The sequence below is a fragment of the Anastrepha ludens genome, chromosome 4, assembly GCF_028408465.1.
Source record: "Anastrepha ludens isolate Willacy chromosome 4, idAnaLude1.1, whole genome shotgun sequence".
Lineage (NCBI taxonomy): Eukaryota > Metazoa > Arthropoda > Insecta > Diptera > Tephritidae > Anastrepha > Anastrepha ludens.
Genome location: NC_071500.1, coordinates 31,086,230 through 31,107,461, shown reverse-complemented (window position 1 = coordinate 31,107,461; position 21,232 = coordinate 31,086,230). Strand labels below are relative to the sequence as shown.

The window sequence follows — 21,232 nt, the reverse complement described above, 5'->3', positions numbered from 1 at the left end:
AATATAGTGAGTTATGGCTGGGCCATCTAAACGGGTGCGTTTGGGCGATTGTGATTATGAAGAAACTCTCTCTAAGTGAAATAACGAAGACACTGATAGTGGTAGTGATATAGACGATGTGTCGGACGACTATAATATTGAGTCAGAGCATGACACAAACTCGGAATTATCTGAAAGTGAGGAGGACAATGACAGTGATGAAGTGGACTCAACGGAAAGTGAAAAGAAATATATATATATGGCAAAAATCGGTATAGGTGGTGTGCTTCAGAAGTTCGTCCATCATCTAAAGTCCGAAAACATAACATTGTGATGAAAGTTCCCATACTGAAAGCAAAGGCAAGGATGCTTGGTGAGTCTGCAGATCCGCTAACTATTTGGGGTTTACTTTTTAGTGACAATATATTGGAACATATTATGGCAGTGCACTAACAAAAAGCTAAATTCGATGAGTGAAAAATATTCTGCTGTTTCAAAACACCACCTAAGAGAAACAGATATAACTGAGTTGAAAGCTTTTTTTGGACTTCTCGTGTACACGGCAGTATTTAATTCAAGTCATGAACACCTAGACTGTCTATTTGCAACAGATGGAACTTCATGGGGCATATTCAGCAGGTTCTCAGTAAGAAAAGATTTGCTGTCCTTTTGGCTGCGATAAGATTTGATAATCGAGAAGATAGAGAAGAACGCAAAAAGGATGACCCTGTTGCAGCTATATCCTTCGTGTTGAACAGTTTTACAGAGAATTGCCAAAGTTTATATGGATTAGGGCAATCTGCTACTGTAGACGAAATGCAGGTGAGTTTCCGTGGGAGATGCCGCTTTAAGATGTACATGCCAAACAAGCCAGCAAAATGTGGCATTAAAATTCAGTGCTTAACAGACGCGGGAAACAGCTATCTTTATAATGCTTATATCTATTGCGGAAAGGACTCGGATGGTTTTGGTCTCAGTGACGAAGATAAGAAACTTTTAAAACCTACGCAAGCAGTGTTACGCCTAGCAACGCCGCTCTTCAACAGCAATCGCAACATAACAGCTGATAACTGGTACTCTTCAATACAGTTAGTGGACGTTCTTCTAAAGAAAAATTTAACATATGTAGGCACCCTAAAAAAAAAATAAACCCGAAATACCACAGACCTTCCTACCCAATCGCAAAAGAGCTGCTGGATCAACATTCGATGGATTTAGGGAGGAATGCACAATAATTTCCCACGTTGGAAAAGTTGGAAAAGCCACAATTCTGATATCTTCCATGCACAACAGAGAATACACTGACCAAGTAACTAATAAACCAGAAATAATCACCTTTTATAACGAAAATAAAGGAGGAGTTGATTCCATTGACGAAAAGTGTTCAAAAAGTACATCCAGTCGTCGAAGTCGAAGGTGGTCATTGACAATCTTTTTCCGTGTCTTGGATATTTCTGTGGTAAATTCTTATACAAAAACAATCCAATAATAAAAGAAAAAAATATTTTTGGAAAACAGCTAGCTATGCAATTGGTGGAAGATCATATGAAACGGCGCATAACAATGATGAATATACCACGTGAAATACGAACCATGATTAGAAGGATACTTAGAGTTCCAGAAGAACAACCACCTAATGATGAAACAAATCTTATTCTCCAAAAACGTAAGATTTGCCATATATGTCCTAGCAACAAACGCAGGATGACCAAATACCTATTCGTTTATTGCAGTCTGCTTAGGGTGCACAGATCCAATCTGCAAAAACTGTATCTCAAACTTGTGAACTTTGGGCCTTGCTGGATACAAAACCACCTTCAACGTTCCATATCTTTATGAGTTTTATGGTTATATAATGATTTACAAATCAATTCTTAAAAAAAAATAGTTAACTAGCTTGTTCTCACTTTTTTATGATTTTCGGAAAGAATAAGCATTTTTTTTGTAGATGTGTGGTACATTATTTCTTCTTGTGTTTATAATTTGTTAGACTTTGCCCCAATTGCATGTATTTTTACTAAATGTAGTTCATTTGTGTTCATAATATCGATGTTTATTAAAAAATAATAATAACTTTATGTTGTGTTTTATTCTTGAGCTTCAAAACGTACTCGTCTCACAGACTACGCCGGACCAGTTATGTTACTAATGGAGTACCGGACCAGTTAAGGGTTAAGATAGATTGCAAATAAAATATTTACACAAAAAAAAATATTCTCAATAACACTAACATACGAGATTACGAGTACTACCCAAATAATCTCCCTAAGCTTAAGGATGTGCTTCTTTCTCACTCCCTTGTACACTTAGTATTCACTTATACACACATATATACATGCATAGTTATATACATATTTAAATAAGTTATACTAGTCCATCACTAAATAATAGGTCTATTTATAAGTTCGTGCGGTTTTACAACAGATGGCGTAACTTGATTATTATTCCATCGATCCACATTTCCAAACATTCATTGGAGAGCTACTGTCGTAAGGCACAAACGTCAGTATAAGTTTTTTATTTGAAGCGTAAACAACAATATTTTTACCACACTTGAAAATGTCGAATTTCGTGCCAAATAATGTGTTTTTGCGGGGAATTCTTCTTCATTATTTTAATATGAAGAAAAAAGCAGCCGAAAGTCATCGTATCTTGGTGGAAGTTTATGGTGAGCATGCTCTATCTGAGCGAACGTGCCAGAAGTGGTTTGCACGCTTTAAAAGTGGTGATTTTGGCTTGGAAGACGAAGAACGCGAGGGTGCGCCGCCAAAGTTCATGGATACCGAATTGGAGGAATTGCTCGATCAAGATCCGGCTCAAACGCAAGAAGAGGTTGCAAAAACTTTGGGAGTTGATCAATCAACCATTTCCAAACGTTTAAAAGCCATGGGAATGATCCGAAAGGTAGGCCATTGGGTGCCGTATGAATTGAAGCCAAGAGACGTTGAACGCCGTTTTATGGCATGCGAACAACTGCTTCAACGGCACAAAAGAAAGGGTTTTTTGCATCGAATTGTGACTGGCGATGAAAAGTGGGTCCATTACGACAATCCAAAACGTCGGGCAACGTATGGATACCCTGGCCATGCTTCAACATCGACGTCGGCGCAGAATATTCATGGCCTGAAGGTTATGCTGTGTATCTGGTGGGACCAGCTGGGTGTTGTGTATTATGAGCTACTGAAACCGAATGAAACGATTACGGGGGATGTCTACCGACGACAATTGATGCGTTTGAGCCGAGCACTGCGAGAAAAACGGCCGCAATACGCCGATAGACACGACAAAGTTATTTTGCAACATGACAATGCTCGGCCACATGTTGCACAAGTGGTCAAAACATACTTAGAAACGCTCAAATGGGATGTCCTACCCCACCCGCCGTATAGTCCAGACCTTGCGCCATCCGATTACTATCTCTTCCGATCGATGCAACATGGCCTGGCTGACCAGCACTTCCGTAATTACGATGAAGTCAAAAAATGGATCGATTCGTGGATTGCGGCAAAACCGACCGAATTTTTCACAAAGGGAATCCGTGAATTGCCAGAAATATGGGAAAAAGTAGTAGTAAGCGATGGACAATATTTTGAATATTAAATTTGTAACCATTTTACGTCAATAAAGTTTCAAATTTCGAAAAAAACCGCACGAACTTATTCATAGTCCATTATATATAAGATATAGCTCTCTCTATCTCCTTTTCCTCTGCGTTATATCTTTTTTCTCTCTCGCGGAACGAAAATGCCCAAAACGTTGCATGGCCTTGAAATTTTACTCTCCATTCTCGCTCGTCCATCGACGCTTAAGAAGCTTCTCTTCAAAAACTCTGAACAATGGATGCAATTATTAAAAAATAATGCTATTCTTGAACGAATTCAAATTTACACTTTATTAAATATAAAAATTTTAATGGACTATAAAACTGCGTACCTTGCAGTTTTCTAAAGGTTCTGAATAAAAAGTGAAATATTTTGAAGTGTTTTTGTTTTTTTAAATTGATACATTTTTGGAAGTTTTGTGCTTTGAGTTGGTTTTAGAAAAATACAAATAAAAATTAAATACAAAAAAAAAAAAACAAAAAAAAAGTTAAAACTTGGTAGTTCATCGCGCACCAATTATTTTGAGTGCAGGTGTAATTATTTTGAACCGTTTTATTTGTGACCTAATCACCGAGCTGTTAAATGTTGATGTGATCTATCACAACGAAATTGCAGATGCACTCCCTCTCTCTTATTAACCTATCTCAATTAATTTTAGAAGAAACTGGGGTACATTTACTTTGAGGCACATCCGGCTGTTTCTCTTTTGAAGTCAAATCGGCACAAGCAATGCAATTTGTGAATCGGGACCAATACTTAATAAATACGTGATTTCTTTGAAAGTCATGAATTTTGACAGTTACTGCAAAATTTTGGCAAAGTTGCTTTAGCGCCTTGGTGTTTTTCTCCTCTTCTTACGAGAGTTTCTGTTATTTTGTGTGAAATGTAAGTCATTCGTGAAGTGAATTTAACAAATATTTGAAAGTGGTTACTTAATTGAACGAACATTACTTTTTATTATTTCAAGAAGCATTGAGAATTTGAGGACATTAACACTAGATTGTCTAAAGTAGTCATTTTGACTGCTTTTCAATTTCAATTAGAAAAAAAAAAACAGTTATTTATGTAGGGACACAGCTTCTTATAATTTTGTGACCTTTTGTACAACATATAAATGAGTTTATTAAACACTGCCGTTGCCACCCTTTCCTTGATTCTCGGAATAGAAATATGTTTTCTACCTGTACTGACTAAAAGCAGTCATTTTGACTACTTGGAAATATTTAAATAATCAAATGCCTTTTATTATTGAATTGAGTAAATTTCTTATATGGTCAGTTCGGCTCTGGATTGGAATAAGATTTAATTTTATTTTATTGAGAGTTTAGTTAAAATTTGAAGCAGGCGGAATTCTCATATAAAACCAAACCGAATAAAAGAGTAGCTGTTCTAAACTCCTGGCATAAATTTGTGAAAATTGATAAAAGTAATAAAAAAGTGTAAACGGGCTTTATTCATTTTTATAACAAAATAAAAATTTAAGGTGATATGGCGAATCAAATGGCTAGAAAATACCTGCTACTGCATGTCGGAGTGCATTGTTGATACCATTAGCGTAGTCTAGGTCTTCAAGATATACACTGAAGTTCCATTATATGCCTCTGCGGCATCTGTCTACAGATCGTGAAAGCACGTTATCGAGCCCGATTAGGAGCAGCATAGGAGAAATCTGACAACCACGCCGAACACCAGCTATAGAGTTAAAGGTGGACGATAGACTTCCTTTATGTTGAACCCTGCATTTCAAGCTATCGTTCTGGGTTTTAATTAGCTGGATGATTTTCGGCGCTATGCCTCGATGATATAGGGCTTCACAGACGCATCCTCTACATATAAATGCTGTCGAAAGCGGTACTATAGTCGACGAAAACGAGGTGTAACGCTACGGCTTGACCGAAACGCCGCTTGTTGCCTGCACATTGCGGAGTCGAGCTTTTTGTTTATATGGTCCAGAACTACTCTTGCAAAAAAACTTTCGACTGGATAGATAGCAACATAATTGCCCCAATAGTTTCATCACTCATGTAAGTCTCCATTTTTCGGCATAGTAACTGAAACTCCCATACAAACTGGTAAGGCCGCGAAATCCTGTTGGCCACGTGCAGTGTGGAGGCGTTCAAGGGATATTCTGAAGATGACAAAATCTCAGCTCTCCAATTTCGTGGGCGTCCTCACAGGGCACTATCCGCGAGGTATACATGCCGTGAGACTCGGAATTACCTCGAGTTATTCTTGCGTCAGCTATATGGAGGATAAGGGAAGTCATCTCAGCACCTTCTCCTTAGCTGCCCCGCTACCGCGGGACTAAGATTTAAGCATCTTGGTTCTCACTTCTTTGCCACGCCTGCTGATATACCATGCCTTGATATTAAAAATATGGTGCAAGCATTGCTGGATGAAGATGATGGTCAAACGCAAGAAATGATGGAAGAGTAGATGGGCGTGACCCAAAAAACCATTTCCAAAAGTTTGAAAGACATGGTCATGATTTTAAAAGTCGGAAGATGGGTGCCGCATGAACTGACAATGTGATAATGCACCGCCACATCGAACAAGAGCGACCTGGGAATTGGTGGAGACGTACGATTGGGAATCGCTGGTGCATGCGGCTTGGAGCCTTCCGATTATCATTTGTTTGCATCGATGGGCCACGCACTTTCCGAGCAGCGCTTCAATTCTCACGAAGAAGCCAAAAAATGGCTCCATGATTGGTTTGCGGCCAAAGACGGCCAATTTTTTTGGCGCGGCTTCCACAAATTGTCTGAGAGATGGGAAAAATGCGTCTCTAGCGATGGCTATTATTTTGAAGATTAATTTGTAACCATTTTTTGTTAATAAACGTTTGAAATTGAAAAAAGTCTCATTTCATAGGTATAGTCTCACTATAGTCAAGCTTTGAGCATTTATGCTGTAATTCAATCCTACCCAGCAGACTTATTGTTTCTTAGAGTCAGTATACCATCCCTAATCCCTTGAAAGGTTGGAGGTTGCGAAGCCAAAGAGCACATTCTGCTTGTCATAGTAGGTGAAAGGCGACTGGTAGACGATGGCTTGTCAGCCGGAGGTTCATTTTTAAGGATCGCGGAAAAGTGAGGTTAAGACATATGGGGTATATTTGACATTTTAGAACGGCGCTCGTTTGACAGCATTAATCCAAAGCAACATTAATAAGAGTCTCAAAAACATGCTTCAACTTCTCGTTGTCGTCGAAAATATATTTGCAAGATAAGTGCCTCAAACTTGTAAAAAAAGGTTATTCATTTATTTTTGGCCATAAAAGTAAATATTAAAAAACTTATGTTTAAAAAAAAAATGCTCTATCCATATTTGGATTGCTTTTAATCAGCAGTGAATACAATATTTATTTTGTCAAATGTTCCCCTCTTAAAAAAATACTTTACTCAAAAGGAGGATAAACTAAAACGTGCAACAACAAAAAGGATAAACTAACATTTTTCGAAAATTCAATATTCGGTTTCTAGAAATTAAGGGTGCATTCTAGTGCAGAGACATGCATTTGAGGCGTTTTTGCGGGTGCTATAAGTAAAAAATGAAAAATAGTTTTACCAAAAATTTTTTTTACCAGACATTTATTAATCTTTTAACAATACATACAAAAAGTCAAAAAATTAAAAACTGAAAATTGTATATGCTGCTTAAGTGGTTAATGGGTTAAAAAAATGGCGTGCTAAACTTGTCATGATTGTAAGCCTTCTAATGATCTGAAACAAAAAAATGAAAAAGATTATTAATTTTAGAATGCCACATTAATTAGATGAATGCCACTATTGTACTAACTAAGAAAAAACGGGCAAAAATTTTTGTTTTCTAAATGACGGCAGTCCGAAAAAATAGTACATTTTTTTTAAACATTTTTGGACATACCTTCTACTCAAATATGAACGAGACGTTATCAATAAAACGGTCCGCGAATGACATATGGCAAAAATAAATTTTTTATTTTTTGGTAGGACTGTTATAAGCTTACATGGCAAATTTCAGTGTGATATGTCACATAGTTTGTTTTCTGTGCTACTGTAAAATATTTATTTTTGCCATTTGTCATCCGCGGACCGTTTTATTGATAACGTCTCGTTCATATTTGAGCAGAAGGTATCTGAATTTTTTAAAAATAGTAAACAATTTTTTTTGTTAAAATAATAGTTTGTACGATGTTTGTACGATAGAGATATAGAGATATAGATATGTATTGAGAAGACTCACACCAAATTTCAAGTGAATTGGTCCAGTAGAACTTGAGATAGCATGTCAAATGTTTTGAAAAATCCAGTTTTGAGAAAAAATGCGTTTAAAGTTTTCAGACAACACGGATCGGAACCGATGCCATGTCACCAAAGAGGCTATAACTCATAAAATAATAGGAATTTTAAAAAATTTCTTAATGACGTATTCTTAAATGCCTAAACTTGTTTAAATGCAAAACAAAATTTGAATTTTTTCAAAATTTTACACTATAATAGCCCTTTAGTATTACCTGGTGCCTAAAAATAAATGAAGACAAAACCGTACAGGTCATATTTACTAACAAAACAAAATTTACCACAGTTCCAATTAAAATAAATGATAAAGCAATTACAATAGAATCAACTACTAAATATCTGGAAATTCACTTGGACTCCAAACTAAATTGGATTCACCACATAAAGCAAAAGGTCAAACAAATAAAAGAAAAACTTCGACAACTTCATTGGTTAGTCTGCTCTAAATCCAGACTCATTATACAGAACAAGCTGTTAGTGTACAAAACTATGATTAAACCAATCTGGCTATATGGACTACAGGTGTTGGGAACGGATAAAAAACTCATATAGAAAAAATGCAATGACAGCAATCTAAGATTCTTCGAATTTTGACCATGTCTGACAGGTACACGAAAAATGATGACATCCACAAGACTTTTATTATAGCAAGAGTAGACGAAGAAATCAAAAAGATAACAACAAGGCACTTTGGAAAAATACACACACAAAGGGAAAGAAACGCAAAATGGCGTTTAAAGAGAACCCGACCAAGCGACCTAGTATGATAAATGCTAAAAAACCTAGAAAATAATAAAAAAAAAAAAAAATAATTAAAAATAGTAAAAGTAGTTGTAAAATGTAATCATGTAAAGTAAAACTTGTATTGTATTATTGTATATTATTTAATTGTATATTATTTCGTTTATTTTAATTTTATCGCTTTTGACACTGCCCATTAAGCGATGTATATAAATCCTGACCAAATTGTTAAACAACATTCTTAATGTCAATGGACAGATGTATAAAATAAATGGGGACTATAAAAACAAAAAACAAAAAAAATAAAGTGTTACCTTTTTAAAGTTGATCAATCACTTCTCAAGAAATACAGTTTCAAAAAAAGTTCTCAAATGTACCCCCGTTTCCTCAGCTGCCATTTTCAAGCGGACCCCGAGTTATTAAGCTCGAAGAACAGAAGAATCAATATTGATCATGAAGATACCCACTGTGTGACGCCTAAGAATACGAGTATGTACACGTGAATGTGTATTTACGTAGCAAATTTACGGCACTACTTTTGCCGATCGATAGTTCTACGTGTAATAACACTCACGCCGATCTAGTGGTTTTTTCACCCGGCCACTCTAATGTGCATATTTTTTTGTTTATCAATTTCTACATTTACTGGCATATAATTCTTTTCCTTATTTTGTGTGTATTTAACAGCACTAAACTAAAGCCAATCGCTCGAAAAACAACTGAGGTATTTAGCAAAATAAAAAAAGAAAACAAAGAAATAAAAAAATATACAATTATACAAATAACGAAATTTTGCCATAAAATATATGCAAAAAGCGAAAAAGTGAATAAAAAATTTAGCTGCAAATTGGTGGTGTTCATCTTTACATAAGTGTATATACACAAATACACACATACATACATGCAAATTTTTGTTTTTTCGTAATTGTTGATGGTGAATCAGACAAAATGTTAAAGAAAAATGAAGAAAATAAAGCTTTCTATATGATTGTGTTTCCGTGAGAAAAGAAGAAGAACGTTGGGATATTTAGCGATAACAAAGCAAGAAATAAAAACACACACAAAAAAACTGTTAATAATTACCCACTGCATGGCTTTGCGCCATTTTCCACTCAGCTACACCGGCGTTGTCCATAGAGATTGAGCTAAATCACAGCTGAGTGGTGCGACGTTGGAATCCTATTGTGTATGCCTATTAGCGCTTCAGAGAAAATCAAGGTAGGTAGCCAAGTACATTACTGTTCGCTATATGTAGATAGTTATTGGCGCACATTTTTACAGTGTGCTCCATGTAAATATAATATTTTATTTTTCAACATGGGTATGCATTCGTTAAATTGCCTTTTATCGTTTTTTCATCTGTTCCATTTCCAAGTAATGACAGAAGGTTGTGCCTGCTTGTTTATTGCTGCCCAAAGGCGTAAAAACGCACGCCAAATGGATTGTTTGCCATTGACATTATTACATATGACAACTTGTAAATGTACATGTAGGCATATAAATACGTACATATATATATATATATGTATATATGTGTATGTATAATATGTACATATGCAGGTACAAAAAAAAATTGGGATCATAAATTTTGTAATGTAATAATTATTACGTTATTAAGAATTGATGAACAATTGTGGAGAATGTTTCATAAGCTGCGTACTTGGAAACAATCAATTGGTAGTCAATCATAAATCCACTCTAATATATTGTTTTTAATTTTTATTGAAATTTTGTAAAAAAAAGTTGGCAAAAAATTGTAGAGAAGTCAATGGTGTAGACCAGCGAAATCGAGGAGGTTTTTTGACATTTCGCTTTCATCATATTCACATTTTCGTATTTTTATTCAAGTGCACTTTGCGAGCCCAAACTTTGCGAACGCATGACCAAAGAAAATTGTGCGCTTCAAAGTCAAAAAACGCGCAAGCAAAGCCGCAAACAAAAAGTCAAAGGAAGATTTTCTAAGACTTTTTGTATTTGAAACACTGAATGCTGTCACTGAACTTGGAGTTGTCACAACTGTCTGCAAATCTCCTCGTTTTTACCCTCCGTTAAGACGGAGAAGATCATTAATTATGTTGCCCACAGGTTGGTGTTAATGGGAATGATATTTTATATTATAAGAAAGATACAAATTCGGAGGATATCAAATACGGGTAACCCTCCTACAACACCACGGTAGATGAGTTCCTAGAAAATGCCGTGTTGTATGAGACCTAGATCCAGTACGAAAACTTTTTAAAAACATTTTTTTTTTTTAATTCTACATAAACAACTTAATTTTTATTAATAACTAGCAAACCCGGCGAACTCCGTTTCGCCACTAGATGGCTTCGTTTTTTGTAACATTTCGTTTGGGGATTAAAAGATAAAGAAAAATTATTTTTTTTTTGTTTTATATTTGAAAAGGAAAATTTGTATATCATTTCACAAGAGTAATGAATTCATTACGATTACAAAAATGAAGTGTAATTTAGTTGAACTTCTCTGGGTAAAAAATGAAAGTGAATCTAAAGTAAATACTGAATTGAAACGTTATACGTGTCCGCAAATTATCCGTTTCATTGAAGTGCTCTTTGGTAAACCACATATTTCGTTCTTTGGTTTGACGTTAACACAAACAAAACGGATGGTTTCCTAACTCGTGAGCACGCAAAGTGTTTCCTTACTTATCAACTCTTTTGAAAAAAAATAGAACAGTAATGGTTACTGGCGGAAACTGAAACTAAAGGAATGAACGTCTGTCAACGTCTTGCCTCATTTCAAATGATGTTTTTTGCGGATTTTTAAAAGCGGGTAAAGCCGAAACGAAAGAAGATTTTTTATTTTTGTTTTGAGTATTTTATTTCTTGATCCATTCTTAAAAACTAAAAACTTACGTTTGACCATACGAGGTTTGTCCAAAAAAGGTGTCAGCCTTAAAGAAATAGTTTTCCAAAAAAAAGTATGTCACGGTCGTAAAAAGAATTTACAAAATGGCGAACGTTCAACGATGAAAAACGGTCCCTGTTTTTACTTTAAAGGTCCGAAAAAAATACCAAAATTATGTTTTCACAAATTATGATAGTTCACACGATGCCGACAGCAACTCTACGTCATTTAAAGAAACACTCAAACAACACCATTTCAAATGAGGCCAGTGCCTGAAAGTGATGTCTCTCAAGTTCTGTGAAAAACAATGATTTTCTAAATTTATCCCGCAAACACTAAGCGATTGGCCTTGCGATTTGTTAATTGTCATTGCGAACCGGAAATTGCAATCGTTTGAAGTCAAACGGAAGATCAGTCGGAATCATTGGTATTCGATGAATACATACATTTTCTCCTGCGTGCTTTCCGTTCATATTGGTTGCCTCAATCAAATTCGGCATAACTCTTTTCACCGAGTACCGTTACAAAGTCGCGGTGGATTCAAATTACGCAATATCATAATAACTGAGCCAACTTTGAGTTGCAAGTTATGTGGTGGAATTCCTGGTAACTCCAGAGAGTTCAAAAACTCCGTTGGATAATTTACTACATCATCGGGATTTGTATGTCCCCAAATCGCCATCGATTTTTGATTGAATTGTGAAATTCAGTGCGTGTACATCATTATTCTTTGCGGCGAGAATTGCTCGTTGACTTAGTCAAGCATAATTCTGATAATTCTCACTAATGTTTGGGTAAACACTTTCAATAAGAGCTAATTGAGAGTCTACAAATCGGCAAAAGTCGTTGGTAAGAGTAATTAATCCAGCTGTTGCATCAACTGGGACTTTTCGATTTCCAACAGCTAACAATTGTTTGGAAAATTGTGCAGCACTTTGATCATTTTGAGGTTGAACTCCCATATTAGTGGTTAGTGATAATGTTTTTACATTATCCCACAAAGGTAATGCCTTCAGGCAAGCATTCAATTCATCTGCAGGCGTTCCACGGGGAATTACTGGCAACGTCCGCCTGAAATCACCTGCCAACAATATCATCAAGCCGCCAAAGATGTTGTTATTTCGCCGAAGATCCTTCAGTGTGAAGTTAAGTGCTTCAAGTGATTTCGAAATTAAAAACTGTGGGGTTGCGCTTTAAAATTTGTGCAGCTTTTCAGAGTTTTATAAAAACTAACTAAAACTATTAAATTTTATATAGAAATTAAAAAAAAAATATTGGTTTGCAATCCTGAAATAATTTAAAGAAAAAAAGTTCACCTCAAAGTAAAAAAAAACTTTTTTTCTGTTATTAGTAAAACATTAAAGGAGGTTTAAGTCAACTGCAATAATTTTAAATAATAAGTTTTCAAATGGAATAACAAACTTTGTTTTAACATTTTCCAAAGTTATTTATTACTTTGGCATATTTCTATAAAAGTTTACAGTTTAGCAACTTATATATATATATGCCGAATTTTCCAACTATTTTAATGCTTTTCCAGTAAAGTTTTTTTGTTATTTTTTCATTCATGCTTTGACCAGCTCCAGGGTATTTATATCAAATTTAGGAAAATTCAACAAATTGTCACATAATGCGCTTAAAATTTGTACTTATTTGACTAAAGTGCAATAAACCATGTTAATGCACACACAAAAATGTTCCAAAAATCCAGATTGAAAAGTTGTAAATTTAGGTGAAAATTGTTGCATATTTCTAAATGATTTAAAAAGTATGAAACAGAGTTGGGGGGGGGGTGCGTAGGTCATCACTAAATGCCTAAACGTAGTGATGTTTTATTATAATAATAATAATAATTATTATTATTATTAAAGGGTGGCGCAAAATTAACCATTCAACTTTTTACTAAAAAAATTATTTTAAATGACGGAAATCTTTATTTTGACCCTTACGTGCTCCATTGCTTGTCTGTTTGTATGCTGCAGCTGTCTAGCTCACAAGTGTGAAATATAATTGCCGTAGGACGATATTTGCAAGTATTATAAATCTTTCCATAATTGATTAATTTTGCGCCACCTGTTATTAGGCTACTGCGCACTGCAACCAACAGATATCTATTATGCAAATCCTGCTGAGGTGCCCTATATTTCAAGGCTTTGTAAAAAATTTTGCACATTCTGCCACTTATTGTTCCATTATTTATATGGCCATTTTCTGCCTAGTATAGGACATTTAAAAAGAATGCATTCTGAATTTTCAGTGCCCATTTCACAAAATCGGCAGATGGTAAGTAAAAGAAATCGGCTTTGTCTTGAATTTAACCAGTACAAATTTGTTTTCCTCAATTTGCATTTCCTTCTCCACACATAGTTGCTCCTTCATAGGATCTTTGCCCTCAATATGAATTTCTTTAGCAACCTCCAATGCCGTTTCCTCGTTGCTGAGATCCTCACCAAAGTCAAATGAGTTATCAGAATCAGCCAAGCTATAGGAAGAGTTTTCATATTAGATGGTGAGGAACTTATTCTTCGGTGTTTCTTAGTTCTTGGATTTCGCAGTGTTTTGACTTTCTTACACAATTTTAGTTTCGGTAACTTAAATTTATCAATGCTTTGCTGTTTCAATTCCTCTAAGCGTAACTTTTCTGGAGAATCCGTATAAATTCTCGACTTTCCTTGGTTTTTGGGAAAGATTTTTTTCTTCCTCAATCCGGGAATTGGACGGATAACTTCTGGAAAAAAACAATTCGGTTCAGATGACGGCCTCTGAATATTCTCGGACGACAAGCATTCGACTTGGGGAGTTTCGGCGGCACTATCAAAGTTTAATTCGATTTCGGAGTGGGAAAAGTCTGACTGAGGAAAGATTAATGAATTGTGGGGAAAGATCCCAGTGGCTGAAAATCCTTTTACAATGTTTTCGGGAGAAAAAGCTCTCAAAAAGGGATTTTTTGTGAGCTCTGCGATATGTGAAATGTATATTTTCTTTCCAGGATTATTTACCATAAAATTGTTAAAGGATTGTTTACAATATTTTTTGAAAGGTCCAAAAACTGATGCATCCAGTGGTTGAAGTTTATGTGAGGTATGTGGTGGAAAAGAAACTAGACATATTCCGTTATCGCTACTATAAATGATGCTATCTAGGCTGCAGTGCGAAACATGTTTGTCCATTAAAAGCAGTATAGGATCGTCGATAGTGCAGCGAGCGTAACCTCTAATATGGATAAGCACATCTACGAAGAGCTCTGAGTTCATCCATCCGTTATTCGATAAAAGTGCTTTTGACCCTGGCACTGATCCATTGAGAAAATGCGGGTTCATTCGCTTCCGGGGAAAACGTAAATCGATGGAATATGGTTACCAGACCCGCTGCCAATCCTTACCATAGTTATTAAAGTTCCCCGCTCTGCGGATGCGACTTGAGACACCGTTCGCTTTCCCTTCGCAGCAATAACCTAAGAATTTTTATATATGTACTGACATTAGGGGTATTTGAAACACAAAAACAGAGCAATGCTTACTTTAGGAGAATCTAACACAGTAGTTATTCCAGTCTCATCTACGTTGTATATTCGATCAGAAGTAAAGTTGTGTGATTCGTATACTTTTTTTAAGTTTGAAAAAAATATTGAAACCGCTTCCTCGGTAAATCCCGAAATGCGCAATATGCTAGTGTTTTCAGGTTTTCGTAGACTTATATCATTATTTCTATGCATGAAACACTTCAGCCAATCTACCCCACCTCTCTTTTCTTTGTCCCAGTTTGCTGGATGTTTTATTTTGTATCTAGACACGAATTCGTAAACAAATCGTCTAGCTAAGTCGTAACATTTGAACATTTGAACATTTTTTAAAATAAGCTGCTAAATCTCTTTCTTGCGATGCCGTAAGAACTTGGTTCGACGAAAATTTGTAAAACTCTTTTCTTCCATACTATCATCTTCGATCACTCTGTCAGGACACTTCGTTTTATATACATTCGGCATCTTGGTAGCTGCAAAATGTTATTTACTGAGTAAAATAGGACAGAAGGGAGGCTTCGAAAATTTGTCGAAACCTCCCAAAAAACGTTGTCGAATCCTTCCTCGTGCACTTGTTTCAAGTTTCCGCTTAAAACCCTATTTGCTTATATTTCTTAAAACATCACCAAAAACACCAAATCACACTTCTAATATAATATTGTTTGGCAAAAAACGAAACCTATACGTCATAATTTGCACTTTTTACACACTAATACTTGCACGCACTATTTTACATGTACACTTACCAAAAATAAAAAAATTGATCTATTCACCACCGCGTTCAAGCAATCACTGATCAATTCATATGCAAGCATCGAATTCAACTTCGCCGTTGTTCATTCTTGCAGTGAAAGAAATAGCAGTTATAATGCGAGCCAAATTTGAAAATGTCGAAGCCTCCCCCCTTCTACCCTACATGCCAACCAAACAAATCCTATAAATTTGGCATACTGTTCATGAAAACCTTGACTTGTTAAACAAAACCTCACTGACTCTCATCTGTATGGGTAACCATACCAACCTAACCTAACCTAAACAAAACCTTCACTACACTAAATAATTGAACATCATGTCGTTGTCCGCACTGTACGGGTTATGAAAACTTCGCATAGCTTTAAAAACTCGAAACAAATTGTATGCAAATTGGGGACGAACTAACGCTTTGTCGCAATATAAGAATGCAAAAAATAAAGCTAGCGCCATTATACTTATACGAAATGCAAAGCGATTGTATTTTAAATATAAATTAGATCCCTCACTACCACCTTAAGATATATGGCGTAATTTAAAAAACCTTAATGTGCATGAAAAATTTAAGTTTGAATGTAAAATTGACCCAAAAATGCTTAATGGCTATTTAACTAGCGCCTGCGAAGGCAGCAATAATTCTGCAGCTTAAAATTTTATTGGCAATTTTGGTTTAAGTAATGAATTGTAATTGGATGGGATATTGAAATCAGAAGAAGTGTAGCCAAAAAGGGCAATGCTACTAGCCATAATGATTATAGAGCTGCAAGTTTTTTACCAGCCTTTTCAAAGGTTGTTCGAGTCGTTGATGGCAAGACAAATTTTATAAATAATTTGTTCAAGTAAATAATTTATTATTCGCACTGCGGTCTGGGTTTGGACCTAACCCCAGCTGCGCGGAGGCATATGAACGAAATTTTGTGGTGCGGAAAAGCACAGGAGTCTAGGGATCTGGAATGCTACATATACAACTCTTAAATTCCCCAGCTTTCCTGTCAAGGCTTTCTTCACGGTACAGTCAACAGGCATACGGATCACATGACCTAGCCATCTTATGCACTACGCTTTGACAAAACGTACAGCTGTCTCGTTCTAAGTTAGATTGTTCAGTTCAGAGTTCAATCGGATTCTATAGGTACCATTTTTCATTCTAATTGGGCCATAGATCTTTCTTAAAATTTTTCTTTCCATGCGAACAATCTGAGCACAATCATCCACCTTAAGAGTCCATACCTCACAACCATATGTTAGGATTGGTCGAATAAGGGTCTTGTACATAGTGAACTTTGTAGCTTTAGACAGAAGTCGGGACTTGAACAAGTTAAGGTGGGCGTAATACGCTTTGTTGGCGGCGTTAATGCGATCCCTGACGGCGGAAGTTGAATCACCGCTACATGCGAACATAACTACTAGGTACTTAAAATGCTGCACTGCTTCAAAAGTACAGGCTCCCACATGGAAATTTGGCATCTGTGCAGGCCGCCTCGATTTCAACAGATATTTGATTTTGCCCTCGTTTACAAAAATACCAATATCGTTCGCAATTTTGTTAATTTTTAAGAAAATTTCTTTTAAGTCATTCCTTTTTCTTGAGAGAATAGCGATATCATCTGCATAAGCACATATTTGGGTTGTTTTAGTTATCAAGGTACCCCCTTTGTTGACTTCCCTTACGACAAAGTGCAGCATCAAATTGATAATGACTGTTGATAAGGCATCACCTGGCTTTACACCTGTTTCAATAGGGAACGACTCTGTGAGTTTCCCTTGAATTATCACTTTTGCTAAGAAAATACAGATACTTGCACAAAATCAGGCATCAATCAATCAGCTGAAGAAAGAACACCACCTTGTATAGATCTGCCTTGGTGTTTCTCAGTAAAATACCTGTATGAGCTTGAAATCAAAAGTAGAATTTTAACATATTTACAGACATATTTTACTAAAAATATTGAGTTTAACTTAATCGCAGATCTCCCCTTCCTTCTCTGATATTCGCACCGACCTCTCCATCCGCAAACTGTGCTTTGAGGGTTGTGCAGGGGCTATCTTTACGTGCAGGCAAGATTGGAAAGAGGGGAGAGTTGGTGCGAATATAGATCTGTTTTCACTGACGAATCCAAAATGGAGTCTGGAGTGGGAACGGGGGTCTACTCTAAGTCAGCCAGCATTTCGGTCTCCTATAAACTGCCGGAGACAAGCAGCGTCTTTCAAGCAGAGGTCTTCGCGATCCTGCAGGCATGCAAAATGCTTCGGGATCGCTGTTGGGAGGGAGACATTAATATTTTTTCCCATAGCCAACCTGCAATCAAGGCTCTCTCGTCGCCGTATTGCAGTTCTCTTCTCGTGAACTCCTGTAAGGAGGAACTTAAACGTCTCGAACGTGCAGGAAACATTTCCCTCATCTGAGCTCCTGGGCAAAGGAATATAGAGGGAAATGAAATTGCCGATGAGCTTGCCAGGCAGAACCGGATCCAGCTGCTCCCTTCTCAGACATCGGTATCCCCTTGGCCATCGTTAAAGAGAAACTACACAACTTCTTTCTAAGAAAAGCGCAAGACAGATGGAGGTCTGTCTCATCGTGTGCCATTTCAAAAGCACTATGGCCTGAATACGATATAAACAGAACGATTAAGGTGATGCGAACCCCCCGCCATTAAATTTCCAAACTCACTGCGGTGATCACTGGCCACTGGGTGATCGGCACTCATGTGGAGAAGCTTGGAACTCCGTACAACCCCCATTGCAGAAGCTGTGGGGATCCTGCAGAGAAAGAGACTGTGGAACACTTTCTCTGCAAATGTCCGGCTCTGGCGGCTAGGCGCTTGAGATTCCTTAGCGTCCCCTTCGGAGATGACTTGATGAAATTCTCCAGCCTAGATCCCTTTTCGCTCCTCCACTACATCAACAGCACTGGATGGCTGTACGGCACGTAAATGCTACTTGTAGTGTACCTGGGGTACTCTTGCCATCTTACCTACCTACCTACCTAAATCGCACCTTCTCGGCCTGTTGTTCTTTATCACAGCAGATGTGGTAAGCTTATATGTATGTATGCATACATTAATATGTATGAATATGTACAAAATTAAATTTTAAATTTAAGCGACACTGTGAATGTTCAGCACTCAAACTAAAAGAAAAGTCGCGCGAATATTTTTATTTTTAGAAAATGCATGTGTGTTTGTGTTCTGAACTCATATTTACCTATTTAATATGTTTAAGCAATATGCTTGATTATTTGGGCGCTACTCTCACTTTTTCAATTCGATAGAATAACACAAAAAACTCTGAACGAATGGCGACATCGTTGTTTGCTTTTTGCTTGGTGAACATTTTTATTATTACAAAAAAATTGCAATGTAAAATTGTTAACGCATTAAAGCGGGAAAATAAACATATTTTGTTTGCACACAGCAATAAAGAGGGTTTATATTTTTTATTAGTTAGTCATTTTGCTTGTGAAAATAACGAGCAAACCGTAGCCGAGTGCGTTTGTGCGTACTACCATTTGGCGGGTCCGAGCGAAAGCTCGCTGTGGTCATGAAAAACCAAATGGTAGAAAATGCGAACAGCGGCCGCCCCTCGAGGGTATTTCTGCCATGAAAAAGGTCCGCATAAAAACCATTTGACGTTCGGAAGCGGCATAAAACTGTGGATCGCTACATTTATAAGACAACATTAAGATGTACACCATAAATTGCACGTCAAGCTCGGCCACATACTTAATAGAGGATGTACACATCAATTATATGTAAATATGTGTATATGTACACACATTAGGGCGGCTCAATTTATACTGATAGCATAAAATTATTTTTTGAAGCTATTAATTTAAAGTCGATTTCAAGCGCTCCGACAGAGTAAAAGAAAGAAAATCAAATAGAGGGAGTGAGAGATATTTCTATGAGATTAGGAAATGGAACAAGACATCTGTGTGGAAAGTAAATGGGTCGAAATAAATCAAATATCTTGGAGTAATCTTCGATAGTAAACTTCTTTGATGAGATTAGATGCTGTGTATGGTCTACCACCACTTGATGCTTTCACCCAAGGAGAGACTTCGAAGGCCATCTGCAGGCTGAAACACAATGGGAACTGGTAAAGCTCCTGTCCGGCATTGGAAAACAGAGAAGGCGTGGACTTCGGTTCAATGATTCTCTAGATGCCCCTTGACTTCATGCCATCAACGATTGTACATGAAAACAGATAAAGTGTGGTGCTGCCAGAGGCTCAGTTTTGGTCAAACTCTGAAAATGAGGCCGGCAAACACTGTTTTCGCATTTTCATGGATGGCTCCAGGACTCTGGGGTCTATGTGGAATCCAGCAGGACAAAACTGCATTTTGCTCTTGGAATGCATGCATCTATGTTTCAAGTGGAAGTGTATCCAGCTCAAGAAGCAATGAACTTTGTTGTGGAAAACCGATGGAGAGGCAGATCTATATGTGTCTGCAGTGACAACCGAGCTACGCTCATGGCCTTAGACAGCCCCCAACCACATCACGGGTAGTCGAGTCCGGTAAATCCAGGTTGAACTATGTCGGTAGGCATAATAGCCTGCTGCTAGCATGGGTTCTGGGACACATGGGTATCGTGGGTAACGAGACCTCTGACTGCTTAGCTAAGATGGGCTCTGTTTGCCACTCCCTTCAACAGCCATCAAAGCCACGGTTAGCAAATGGGTTACTACAACCCACAAGCGAACTTGGCAGACTGAGAGAGGCTGCAGATGGACTAAACTGATGTGACCTGTCATGTCCGATCGACTGTCGCAAAGCCTCCTGTCATTAAGCAGAAGGGAGTGAAGACAGCTGGTTGGACTGATGACGGGCCACTTTCTGTGGGCTAAGCATATGGAAAAGGTAGGTATGTCAGACCGTGTACTCTGCCCAGCTTGTGAAGAGGAGAATGAGACGGCGGACCACTTCCTGTGCGTCTGCCCCGCCTTCGCTCGAATCAGGTTTGAGGTCTTTGGCACTGATGTGTTGAGAAGCGACCACCTTGGCTCCTTGGCCCCACAAGATCTACTCAGATTTCTTCGGAGATCGGGTAGATTTAAAGAAAATTAAAAGGGTATCCAAGTGTAGTACAATGTAGTTAATTAATGTCTGAGTGCTGCACTTGCTAGTTGTCCCGACAAAAAAAAATGGGTCTACAAGAATAATAATTATAGATACGCGGAAATGAGAAAAACTATTGTTTTTTTTTATTTTTTGAAACATTGTAAAAATTAAGTGTTTTTATGAAGTTTGTTTAGTTGTTTTGCAAGTTATAGTTTGGTTTACATTTAATTTAAAACAATTACGGTTTTGCAATATTAAAAGATTACATATATTTAAGTAATTTGCTTTGTGGCGCCATCTAGCGGTTGTTTAAGTACACTACAGATATAAGAAATAAATTTTTAGTACCAAAAACTCTCCAAGTTTGTATAAAAAAGTAAAATTCATAATACTTTAGCAAATATTAACCTTGATATTAATTTTGTATTTA

At 36.9% G+C, this 21,232-nt stretch overlaps 1 protein-coding gene across 3 annotated transcripts in view; it reads left to right on the top strand.

Annotated features, from left to right (window-relative positions):
- Positions 1-21,232, top strand: part of LOC128861467 (FMRFamide receptor) — a 175,890-nt gene that overhangs the window by 4,252 nt on the left and 150,406 nt on the right. For all 3 annotated transcript variants that reach the window (XM_054099609.1, XM_054099606.1, XM_054099608.1), the window contains exon 2: positions 9,290-9,820. The gene's annotated coding sequence lies outside the window, so the exon portion shown is untranslated. The remainder of the gene's footprint in view (positions 1-9,289; positions 9,821-21,232) is intronic.